General features: G+C 47.6%; 1 protein-coding gene across 1 annotated transcript in view; it reads right to left on the minus strand.

The window, feature by feature from the left end:
• The window catches only part of LOC129328487 (H-2 class II histocompatibility antigen, E-S beta chain-like), a 261,776-nt gene that overhangs the window by 104,187 nt on the left and 146,897 nt on the right, over window positions 1-10,692 (minus strand). The window lies entirely within an intron of this gene.

The following is a 10,692-nucleotide window of genomic DNA, read 5'->3' on the forward strand; positions in this document are numbered from 1 at the left end:
GGGCAGGACTCTCACTCTGTCTCAGCAGTGCCAGGAGTGTGGCAGGGATGTGGGCAGAAAGGGAGGAGCACAAAAGAAGACCGCTGGGTCACAGCTGGGGTGGGGTGGGGGGTGCTTGCAAAGCCTCGCCTTAAGTGTGTGTGTGGGGGGGAGGGATCTGGCTGCGTGGGATGCTCCAGAGGGGCACATCTTTGGCCAGGCACCTTCTCACCCCCCCCCTTCTCTCCTTCCCTTCCAGGTAACCGGAGGCAGATGTGCCACACCCTTCCTGTCGAGCTCTGCGCCTGCCTCTTTCCCGACCTGCATCCTTTGCTGCTCCTTCCTTGGCAGAACCCTTTCCTCCTGCATCAGCTCAGCTCAGAGAACTGGGGGTGGGGGGCATTTTACTGATCCGCAGCAGCCTTCCATGTGGCCCCTCCCACCAATATGGTGCCCACACTGAAATGGCCCTGCAGCAGCTCAGCTAGGTGGCTGTCTGGAAAAAGATCAGAGTGTCCCCCTTCAGCAGTGCCCCCCAAAGACACCCCCCCAAGGTGTAGCTCCTGCCCCCAATGGGCCCAGGGCCATCCTTTCCATTTCCACCATGATCAAGTGGGACCTGTTCTCTCATAGGGTATTACTGGCCCTAGCAGGCTCTATTCCTGTGGCCCTTCCTAGGAGAAGGGGCCCTTCCCCCTCCCCCAGGCCAGCAGGCAGGTGGGGATTTGCCATGAGATGCTGCCTGTCTCTTCCCATAAGGGCTCAGAAGCCAGAGCAGTAGAGAAGGAAGCAACTGGCCGTCCAGGAAGGGGTCAGAGTGTCGCCTTCAGCTGTGCCCCCAAAGACAGGTCCCCCAAGGGCTGAGAGCTCCAGCCCCCAATGTCATAGATCCAGAGGAGTTAGCCGTGTTAGTCTGTAGTAGCAAAATCAAAAAGAGTCCAGTAGCACCTTTAAGACTAACCAATTTTATTGTCGCATAAGCTTTCGAGAACCACAGTTCTCTTCGTCAGATGCTTGGAGGGCAAGAAGAAACTGGTCAGAACCCTGTTCTTTCAAATGTGCATCAGTGCCCCTCATAGGGTCTGTCCCTGTGGCTCTTCCCAAGAGAGGGGGGCCTCCCTCCCCTGGAGTCTGCTTGGAGGCCCCCTCCTGTCCTGGGCGCAAGCAGAGATTTGCAGTGAGAGGCTTTCTGTCTCTCCCCACTTGCTTTGGGGTCTGTGGAGGGTTTGCCTGCCCTATTTCTGGGTCCAGAGAACCTCTGGGAAGAACCTGCTTGGACTTCTGAGTAGAACATGCCATTATTCCTACAGTGTCTGGGATTTGGAGAGAGCCTGCCTGGTTCTGGGCATTACACTATTAGGTAGTATTCAGTCTCCCTGGTAGTGGTCAGTTGGTGAGGAAGGGGAGCTGGCTGGGCCTCCTTTGGACTGGCTCCTCTTCTGGGACTTTAACAGCAGGCTGACAGGCAGAAGTAACACAGGTGCACCTCTTCTTGGTATGGAGGAAGCTGGTGGAAGCGCCATCTGCTCAATTTCTCTGCTGATAAAGGCGCAGGAGGGGGGCTGGTAGAAAAGGACAAAACTGTAGAGAGAGACCCCAGGAATTCCCTGTCAGAGAGGGAGTGGACACGATCCGGGCCGGTGTGGAGAGGCAGGGAAGCCATTAGAAGACTCAGTGCTTACTGTGAGCTCAGCAACCCCCCTCCTATAATACTGCTTTTGGCCCTGGGAAGGAACCCGTCAGTAGTCTGTAGAATGAAGCCAAAGCAGCTTCCTCTAGAGAAAATCAGCCCTGCACTCGGGCCAGGCTCTTCTTCCACGATCACGGATTTAGGGGTGGGGAGATATTTGGGGAGTGTAAATCTGCTCGGGGCGAGGCCTCTCCATAGCAAGACCTTTCCCAATATTTCCTTATTGTTGTTTTTCAGAAAAAGGAATAAATTGGATCTTTGTCTTGTCCAAGTGCTGCTGAGTCTTATTGCTTTGCTTTACAGACTGGAAATTACAGAACCAAAAGTCGAGCAGGGCCACAAAGGTGCAGTGAGGCCTCTCCGTATGTTGCGTGTCAGCAAACACACATCTGTGGCTGAGTCAAATGCTGGAGAGGATCCTCAGTCGCTGAACACTTGTATGGTACCTGTTATATTACTTGGGACAGGATATTTTGATTCCATTTGGGGCATTGCAAGACCCACAGTCATCCTGAATTTGGCGGCCAATAAGTAGTTTCAACAGGGCTGGGCCAGGATTTAATACTTAAAAAGAATGAAAATCCTGCCCCTTCCTCTTTCTTGAATCTCGTCATTTTCTGAGCAGCAAAACAGAATCATGCGAAGGCAGCAAAAGCTGGCCAGGAGACCCCTTTCTCCGTTTCCTTTAATGCCAGGACCACCCCTCCCTGGACTCCATGCCAGTGCCAGGCTCTGGGGGCCCAGAGGAACCCCCCCCCCCCAGTTCCACCTCTCAGCAGGTGCTGAAAAGTAGATTTGTAGCAGGGGGTCACAGCAGAGGTTCTCTGACCTCGAGGTATATACGTTTACTGGTGCTTTTATTAATTCAGCATTTCTGTCTTGCTTTTCCTATGTTTAAGGCAGGTTACAAAATAATTAAAAAACTCAATAAAATAGGGTATCAAATGATTAAATACTGACATCACAATCACAGTAGAGTACAATAAACATCACCACCAGGTCAGTAGGAAGCAACATCTCAACAGGGCGCAGAAAAGCAATTCGGTTAAAAGCTAATCCCAACCCCTTAGGAAAATGTAGGAGAAAGGCAGCTTCTCGGGACTGGAGTGGCTACTGGGGAAAGGTCTCTTTCCGGCAGTTCCACTGGGCTTCAAGTGGGTCCTGCCACCGTGGCCATAACTGACCCTCAGGAAGAGGCAGTCCTTCAGCCAGGTGGGTCCCAACAGCCACAAAGGATTTTCATGGTCGATAGCAGAATTGAACCTGGAAGTGGATCAGTACCCAGTGCGCTGGTTGGACATGTTTGTCTCGACCCACATCAGATATCAGGCAGGCCGCTGCTAAGGCTCTGGTTGAAGCCGTCATGCAGTCTTCAAAGGCAGCCCGACAGAGACCAGAGTGCATAAAGCTGAGCACAAAGAGGAAATCTATCGGAAACAAGGCATGACTCATTTCCATGGCGTGTTTAGCAGTGTGGAACTCACTGGTAGGCGCATATCTCCATTATCAGACAGCATCCAACAGTGAAGTGTTCTGTCCTCATCCCTACAGAAACTGCTGTCTGAGTTATTTCTTATGACAAGCCCTACCATCTGGGTGCAAAACCCTCCTGAATGATGGCAGTTTTGCGCAGTTTGCAGAAAGCCAGACGGGTGGGAGCTTTCCGGACCTCCTCAGGCAGTCCATTCCGTAAGATGGGGGCTCCCACAGAGAAACCACGTGTGTGAGCGGTGGTTGATTTTGCCCAGTGGCAGCCCAGTATCTGCAGAAGGGCCTGTCCAGGTGAGCAGAACATAGATGGAGAGGCACAGGTATGACCTGGAACTGAGTCCAGGAAATGACGGGCAGCCAATGGAGTGACTGCAGAATGGGAGTGAAGTGCATGCTCTGTCTAGCTCCTGAGAGTAAGCGGGCTGCACCAACTGAAGTCTCTTGAGGTGAGACCTATTTAGAGTCCATTACAGTAGTCTAGTCCCAATGTTGTGTCATGAATCCAGGGGGGCAGCTCAGCCGTGTCAAGGCCACCTTCCAAGGCTAGCCCGAGGTGGGAGAAGGCCTTTTTTTGCAGCTGCATTAACTGACTTCTCTCGTAGCAGTGCTGGATCCAGTATAACCTCTAGGCTCTTAACTGAGTCAGCCAGGGCCAACTGGACCCCATCAAAGGTTGAAAGCACAATGTCCTTCAAGATCTCTGCTTTTCCAACCAGCATCGCTTCCATCTGGGCTGGGTTCAGTTTCAATTTGTTTCCTTTCAGCCATTTGACCAGAGCTGTCAATTTATTTATTTTTATTTATGTCATTTATATTCTGCCTTTCTCACTCAGACTCAAGGCGGATTACATAGTGTGAGATTAGTACCATCAGTGGCAAGGACAAGGGCACGCATCTCCATACAGTGTCAAGAACATTTCTATAAACAATGTTACAGGGTAAATGAATATAGTATCAAAAACATTTCCACAAACAATGTCATGGGGTAAATGAATACATGTTTACAAAGACGTAGCATTAGCAGGGATCCAATACGGGGTTGAAGAATTGCTGAAACAGAACACAATCAATTCTAGGACTTACATGAAGCACAGGTAGTAGATAGGAGTACATATTTAAAGCAACAGATAATATGTAATGATGAAATCTATGGTTCCTAACTCGTTAGTGAAACTTCTGGGACCCCTTTCCTACAATACCACCCTCATAGCTGAGAAAAAGGCCTTTTTGAATAATTCAGTTTTGATGGTTGTTGGGGGTTTTCCGGGCTGTATTGCCGTGGTCTTGGCATTGTAGTTCCTGACGTTTCGCCAGCAGCTGTGGCTGGCATCTTCAGAGGTGTAGCACCAAAAGACAGAGATCTCTCAGTGTCACAGTGTGGAAAAGATGTAGGTCATTTATATCTACTCAGGAGGGGTGGGGTTGAGCTGAGTCATTCTGTAAGAGTTTCCCAGGGTGTGGAATGCTAATGGCGGGAGGCTTCACTGTATCCTGAGGAGGTTCTTTTGCATATGGATTGGTGCTTGATGTGCTAATCTTCTCTGCAGGGCTATTGTCGGGTGTGGAGTGTTTTGTTGGCCTGGTGTTTTTCAGAACTGGAGCCCATGCTCTGTTCATTCTTAAGGTTTCTTCTTTCCTGTTGAAGTTTTGCTTATGCTTGTGAATTTCAATGGCTTCCCTGTGCAGTCTGACAAAGTAGTTGGAAGTGTTGTCCAGTATTTTGGTGTCCTGGAATAAGATACTGTGCCCTGTTTGAGTTAGGCTATGTTCAGCCACTGCTGATTTTTCAGGCTGTCCAAGTCTGCAGTGTCTTTCATGTTCTTTTATTCTTGTCTGGATGCTACGCTTTGTGGTCCCGATGTAAACTTGTCCACAGCTGCAGGGTATACGGTATACTCCTGCAGAGGTGAGGGGGTCTCTACTGTCTTTTGCTGATCGTAGCATCTGTTGTATTTTTCGGGTGGGTCTGAATACTGCTTGAAGGTTGTGCTTTTTCATAAGCTTTCCCATCTGATCAGTAATTCCTTTGATATATGGCAAAAACACTTTTCCTGTAGGTGACTGTTTTTCCTTGGTTGTTTGATTCATCCTGGGTTTGATTGCTCTTCGGATTTCATTTCTGGAGTAGCCATTTGCCTGAAGTGCGTGGTTTAGATGATTAATTTCCTCATTGAGAAAGCGCGGCTCACATATCCGTCTTGCACGATCCACTAATGTTTTCATTATGCCTCTTTTCTGTCGGGGGTGGTGATTGGAGTTTTTGTGCAAGTACCGATCAGTATGAGTTGGTTTCCTGTGGACCTTGTGACCTAACCGAAAGTTTGCTTTGCGGATGACCAAGGTATCCAGGAATGAGAGTTTTCCCTCACTTTCTTTCTCCATTGTGAATTGTATGTTCAGGTGGATGTTGTTGAGATGATTCAAAAACTCCATCAATTCTTCCTCCCCATGGCTCCAAATGATGAATGTATCATCCACAAACCGGAACCATACACTGGGTTTGTGGGGTGCTGATTCTAGAGCTGTTTTTTCAAAATGTTCCATGTAGAAGTTTGCTATAACTGGGCTGAGTGGGCTCCCCATGGCCACCCCTTCCATCTGTTCATAGAATTCGTTGTCCCATTGGAAGTAACTGGTTGTCAGACAATGATGGAATAAGGCTGTTACATCCTCTGGGAAAATCTGATTAATCAGTGCAATAGTGTCTTTTACTGGAACCTTGGTAAACAGGGATACAACATCAAAACTGACAAGTATGTCTTGTGGATTGAGTTTCAGAGAACTGATTTTGTTGATGAAATCTGCTGAATCTTTGATGTAAGACAAGGTTTTCCCGATGTGGTCCTGCAGGAGATCTGCCAGATGTCTAGCTAATTCATATGTCGGTGAACCAATGGCACTCACAATGGGTCGGAGTGGGACTGAATCCTTATGTATTTTGGGGAGTCCATATAGTCTGGGTGGCTGTGCTTCAGTCTTGCATAGTTTTCTGTGCGTGTCAGGATGTAGTGAGGAATTCTTGATCAGTGCATTTGTTAGCCTGGTGATTTTGCAAGTGGGATCTCGTTTTAGTTTTTTGTAGGTGGAGGGGTCCAGGAGTTCCTTAATCTTCTTTTTGTATTCCTCCGTTTTCATGATCACTGTAGCATTGCCTTTATCAGCTGGTAGAATGATGATGTCTGGATCTGCATTGAGGGTCTTGATGGCATTTCTCTCCTTGCGTGTTATATTGCTGGTGGGAAGCTTTGCCTTTCGTAGAATCCTGGCTGTCTCTCCTCTTATTTCCTCAGCTTCCTCTTCAGGTAGATGACGGATGGCAGCTTCTACATTTGCAATGATGTCTTCCACAGGAATTCTGGTGGGGGTGACTGCAAAGTTTCCTCCCTTTGCCAAGATGGAGGTTTCTTCTGGTGAGAGTTGACGGTCTGTCAGATTGATGACAATGCGTGCATTGTCGAGCATTGGGCTTGTCTGTCTTTTTTCCTGTAGTTTGTTAAACTTCTGCTTCTGTCTGGATGTGTGGTTGGTAAACACTTGTTCCATCTTCCTGTAGGTGAGATTATCGACCTTGTCCCAATCCTGACTTCTCATTTTATGGCTGGTGTTGATATGCAAGCAAAATAGCTCCTTGTCTGTGGCAGCAAGTTCTCTGCGGGTAGTGTGGATTCTCTCACGTAAGAGGGCCTGTTCTAGACGGTCATAAATGCAGTTAGCCTGTGTGGTTTTGAAGATTCTTTTAGTTGTGAGAAAAGATGGAATGGTTCTTGTGTCCCTGCAGCGTAGAAGAAAGGTCAAAGAACAGAGTAGATGTGTTTTGCATTGTTTGTGGAAGGCTAGTGTGTAACGTCTCTTTTCATGGGTACTATGGGGCTTAGGAAGCAACTTCCACACAATTTTAAGAAAGAATTGTTTTTCTTTTAAACTGTTAACAATTAATAACATACAACTTTTTTAAAACTAACTCATAAGTGCAACCAGACAGAAAACTTCGAATCAACAATGTCCTTGAAAAGGTAAAACAGTTCAACATCCCACGAAGTGGTGGTGTGTCCTTTTTCATTAATTTGAAGCAACTGTATCCCAGGCTTCTGTCTTGGGGAATTACAGTCCTGCAAAAATAAAGCAATCCCAGTAACACCAACCAAACACAATACCCAAACACCACTTTAAGTCATATTGTTTACATACAACAATTAATTACCTTATTCAAGGTGATAAGAAGAGCATATCAACTATGAAGCTCCCCAGCAACCAGCCCCCTCCTCCGCAGCCTGCCTCTGGCTACTGGCTCCACCCCACTGGGATAAACCAATTGACCTCATAGGGGTCACACTAGGAGGGTGGGGGCTCTCTTGACCTCCTCAGGCAGACCCTTCAAGCAGCAACTCGGTACATGGGCTGCACCACCAAGGGATTCAAACAACCAGATACAGAGCTGGGTGTCACCTGCATATTGAGGGCATCCAATTCCATAGCTATGAATGAGTTCTCCTAAAGGCTTTATGTAGAGATTGAATAATATGAGGCATGAGATTGTGCGTCGTGGAACCCACAAGATAATTCCCACACTGAGGATAGCTGGTATCCATCCCATGAGGAATGATTTAAACCAGTCCAAGTCACATACCCTAATACCTACTGCTGCAGATGGAACAATGAAGGATGGCCTTTTGTCTAAGGATGGTTTTTAAAGCAGTGGGCAGATGGATCCCTCTTTGAGAAGCCGAGGGAAGGTGCCCTGAGTTAGTGACTGATTTATGATGGATATCAGGGACTCCTTTATGTGATCTTTGAATGATTTTAGTAGCCAGGATGGGCAAGGAGCCAGAGCACAAGTACTGGCTTTCACAGATGCAAGAACTCTGGCAATATTTTTGGCTGTAACTGCGTCAAAATGATTCCGAATCGGATTGGAAGTGTGTTATTCCTTCTGGCTTACCCATATTACAAGAGGCCTCCAGATCAGAGGGTATTTGAGCTACTTTATCGACAAAAAGGTTTGCAAAAGGTGCCACAGCTAACTCTCTGTTCTTGAACCAGCAAAGTTTCAGATTTAGGGGTCAAAAGATGTTGAGACCCCTTAAACAGTTGGTGTCAGATATGCATGAAAGCATATTTAATTTAATTTAATTTATTACATTTATATTCTGCCCTCCCCGCTTTCGCAGGCTCAGGGTGGATAATCTGTCATAAAGTGGGCTGGGCATTCTGTACTGATCCTCTGAGCATATGAAAAGTATCCTGTATTCTGTACTGATCTTATGTATAGTACATATTTGATGCTAGTCTGGTAGCTGCTTATCTCGTAGGTTTTCTACTTTCAGTTTTACGGCTGGCTGGAGAATGTCCTTGAGTGCCTGGGAAATAAAATGACTTCACTTCTTTCCCTTCCCTTCAGTCCTCCCCCTCTCCCCCCCCCGGCTCTTTCATGCCAGGATCCTAAGGGTCCCTATCCTAAGGGTGGGAACTTTCCCTATAACTGACCTAGCCGTCCCTTCCCACATCACTTCTGCCAAAGCAACTGTCTATGTATGCTGAGGCTGATGGATCTCTAATAAAGCAACTTTAACTCATACACTGGAGTGTTTGCAGTGCATTACTATTAGGGTCTAACTGCCAGAACCTGACAGTTGGGGTGGGCATGTTTTAGCCGATGCAGTGGTTGCAGAAAATAATGGGTTTTTTTTGGCTGTCAGCGCTGCTTCGTAAGTCTTCCAGGGGGCTCTGGAGCACGCTCCGTCAGGTTTGGCAGGAGTTTTCCATCAGCAGTTTTGCAGACGTCTTTCAGGCCTTTTTAGATCACCCAGCTCTACAGTGAACGACGGGGCTGGTTTCCTCCACAAGGGAGGGAGGGGAGCAATCTTGTCAATCTTGTCAATGGCTTCAAGGGTTTTATTGAAGCGTCTTCGATACTGGCAGGACTAATTCACACTCTGAAATCTGCCTCAGTGAGAAAAGCAAGCTTATAAATAACGTAAATAAATAAAAGTTTGCAAGAGCTGAGCAATGCTGTTAATGATATGGCATTATGGAGGTCTTTCATTCATAGGAATGAAGTGACTTGATGGCATGTAACTAACACACACACAAGTCCCTGCAGGTGAGGAAGGCTTGTTGATGCTGCCCTTGCTCTGTTGCTGCTGCTGCTGCCCGCCCCTGCTGGAAGTGTGCCGGGGACTTCCCAGGGCTGGCTTGTCACCCAATCAGGGCATTGTGTGATTGGGTTTGTCTGGGACTTTTCCAGAGCCAGAGTTTCAGCTGCTTGAGCCAATCTCAGGCTCTGAGACTGGCCCAGTCATCAGTTGCTGGGCAGGGAAGCTGCCGGAATAGGCATTTCTTGCCTTGGGCTCTGCTCTGAGCATCCCATCCAGCCAGGGATGCCGAGCACCCCCAGGGACCCCCAGGCAAAGAAATGCAAAATACAGCCCCAGGTATATTCTGGGTATATGAATAATAGTGGCTTTGTTTAGGGAGTGAGTTAATGTAAGATCCAGATGTTTTTAAACGGATCCTCATGAATTCATATGATTTTTACATTGAAACAAAATCAGATGACCAACAAATTATAGATCATGTCTTAGTCTATAGGAAGCACCAAAACACACACCCACCAACTCTTGGTGCTACGATGGTGCAAAAACAGGGTTTCCAGGTATGGATTCTTATGGATCCTCTGGACCTAAAGGGTCATCTAGTCCAACCCCTGCACAGTGCAGGAAATTCACAGCAACCCCTTTCCACAGTGACGTGGCTCTATGCCCAGATGAAGGCACAACACCTCCAGGATCCTTGGCCAATTTGGCCTGGAGGAAAATTCCTTCCTGATCCCAAAGTGGCAATTGGCATTACCCTGTAAGGAAGGGCCACGAGAGCCCAACACCAGCTCATCCCTTCATGCACATCCTCTTCTGACCTGTGTACGTTCATACTAAGCAAGAGAACCAGCATTGCTCTCAGAGGCCATCCAGCCTCTTCTTAAATACCTCCAAGGAAGGGGAGCCCACCACCTCCCGAGGATGCCTGTTCCACTGAGGGGCCGCTCTAACTGCCAAGACGTTCTGCCTCATGTTCAGCCGAAAACGCTCTTACTTTAATTTGGACCCGTTGTTTCTGGTCTGGCCTTGGGGCTAACAGACTACAACTCTGCTCCATCCTCTGTGTGACAGCCCTTCAAATACGTGAACAGAGCTATCATGCCACCTCTCAGTCGCCTCCTCTCCAGGCTAAACATGCCGAGCTCCTTCAGCGTTTTCTCATAGGTCTCCACACCCCTTACCATCTTCATTTCCCTTCTTCGAACACATTCCAGCTTGTTGGCATCCTTTGCCGCCTGAAACTGAACACTGTACTCCAAGTGAATTCTAAGCAGAAGACAGTAAAGCCAGACTATCCTTCTGAGTGGACAATGTACTTCCGTGGATACACCCTGAAATCACATTTGCCTTTTTAGCTACTGCATCACACTGATGGCTCGTGTTCAGGACCCGTGAAGATCTGTGGTACAGACAAAATATCTTTCAGCCACCATTTTC

Source organism: Eublepharis macularius, chromosome 4 (assembly GCF_028583425.1).
Source record: "Eublepharis macularius isolate TG4126 chromosome 4, MPM_Emac_v1.0, whole genome shotgun sequence".
In the NCBI taxonomy this organism is placed as follows: domain Eukaryota; kingdom Metazoa; phylum Chordata; class Lepidosauria; order Squamata; family Eublepharidae; genus Eublepharis; species Eublepharis macularius.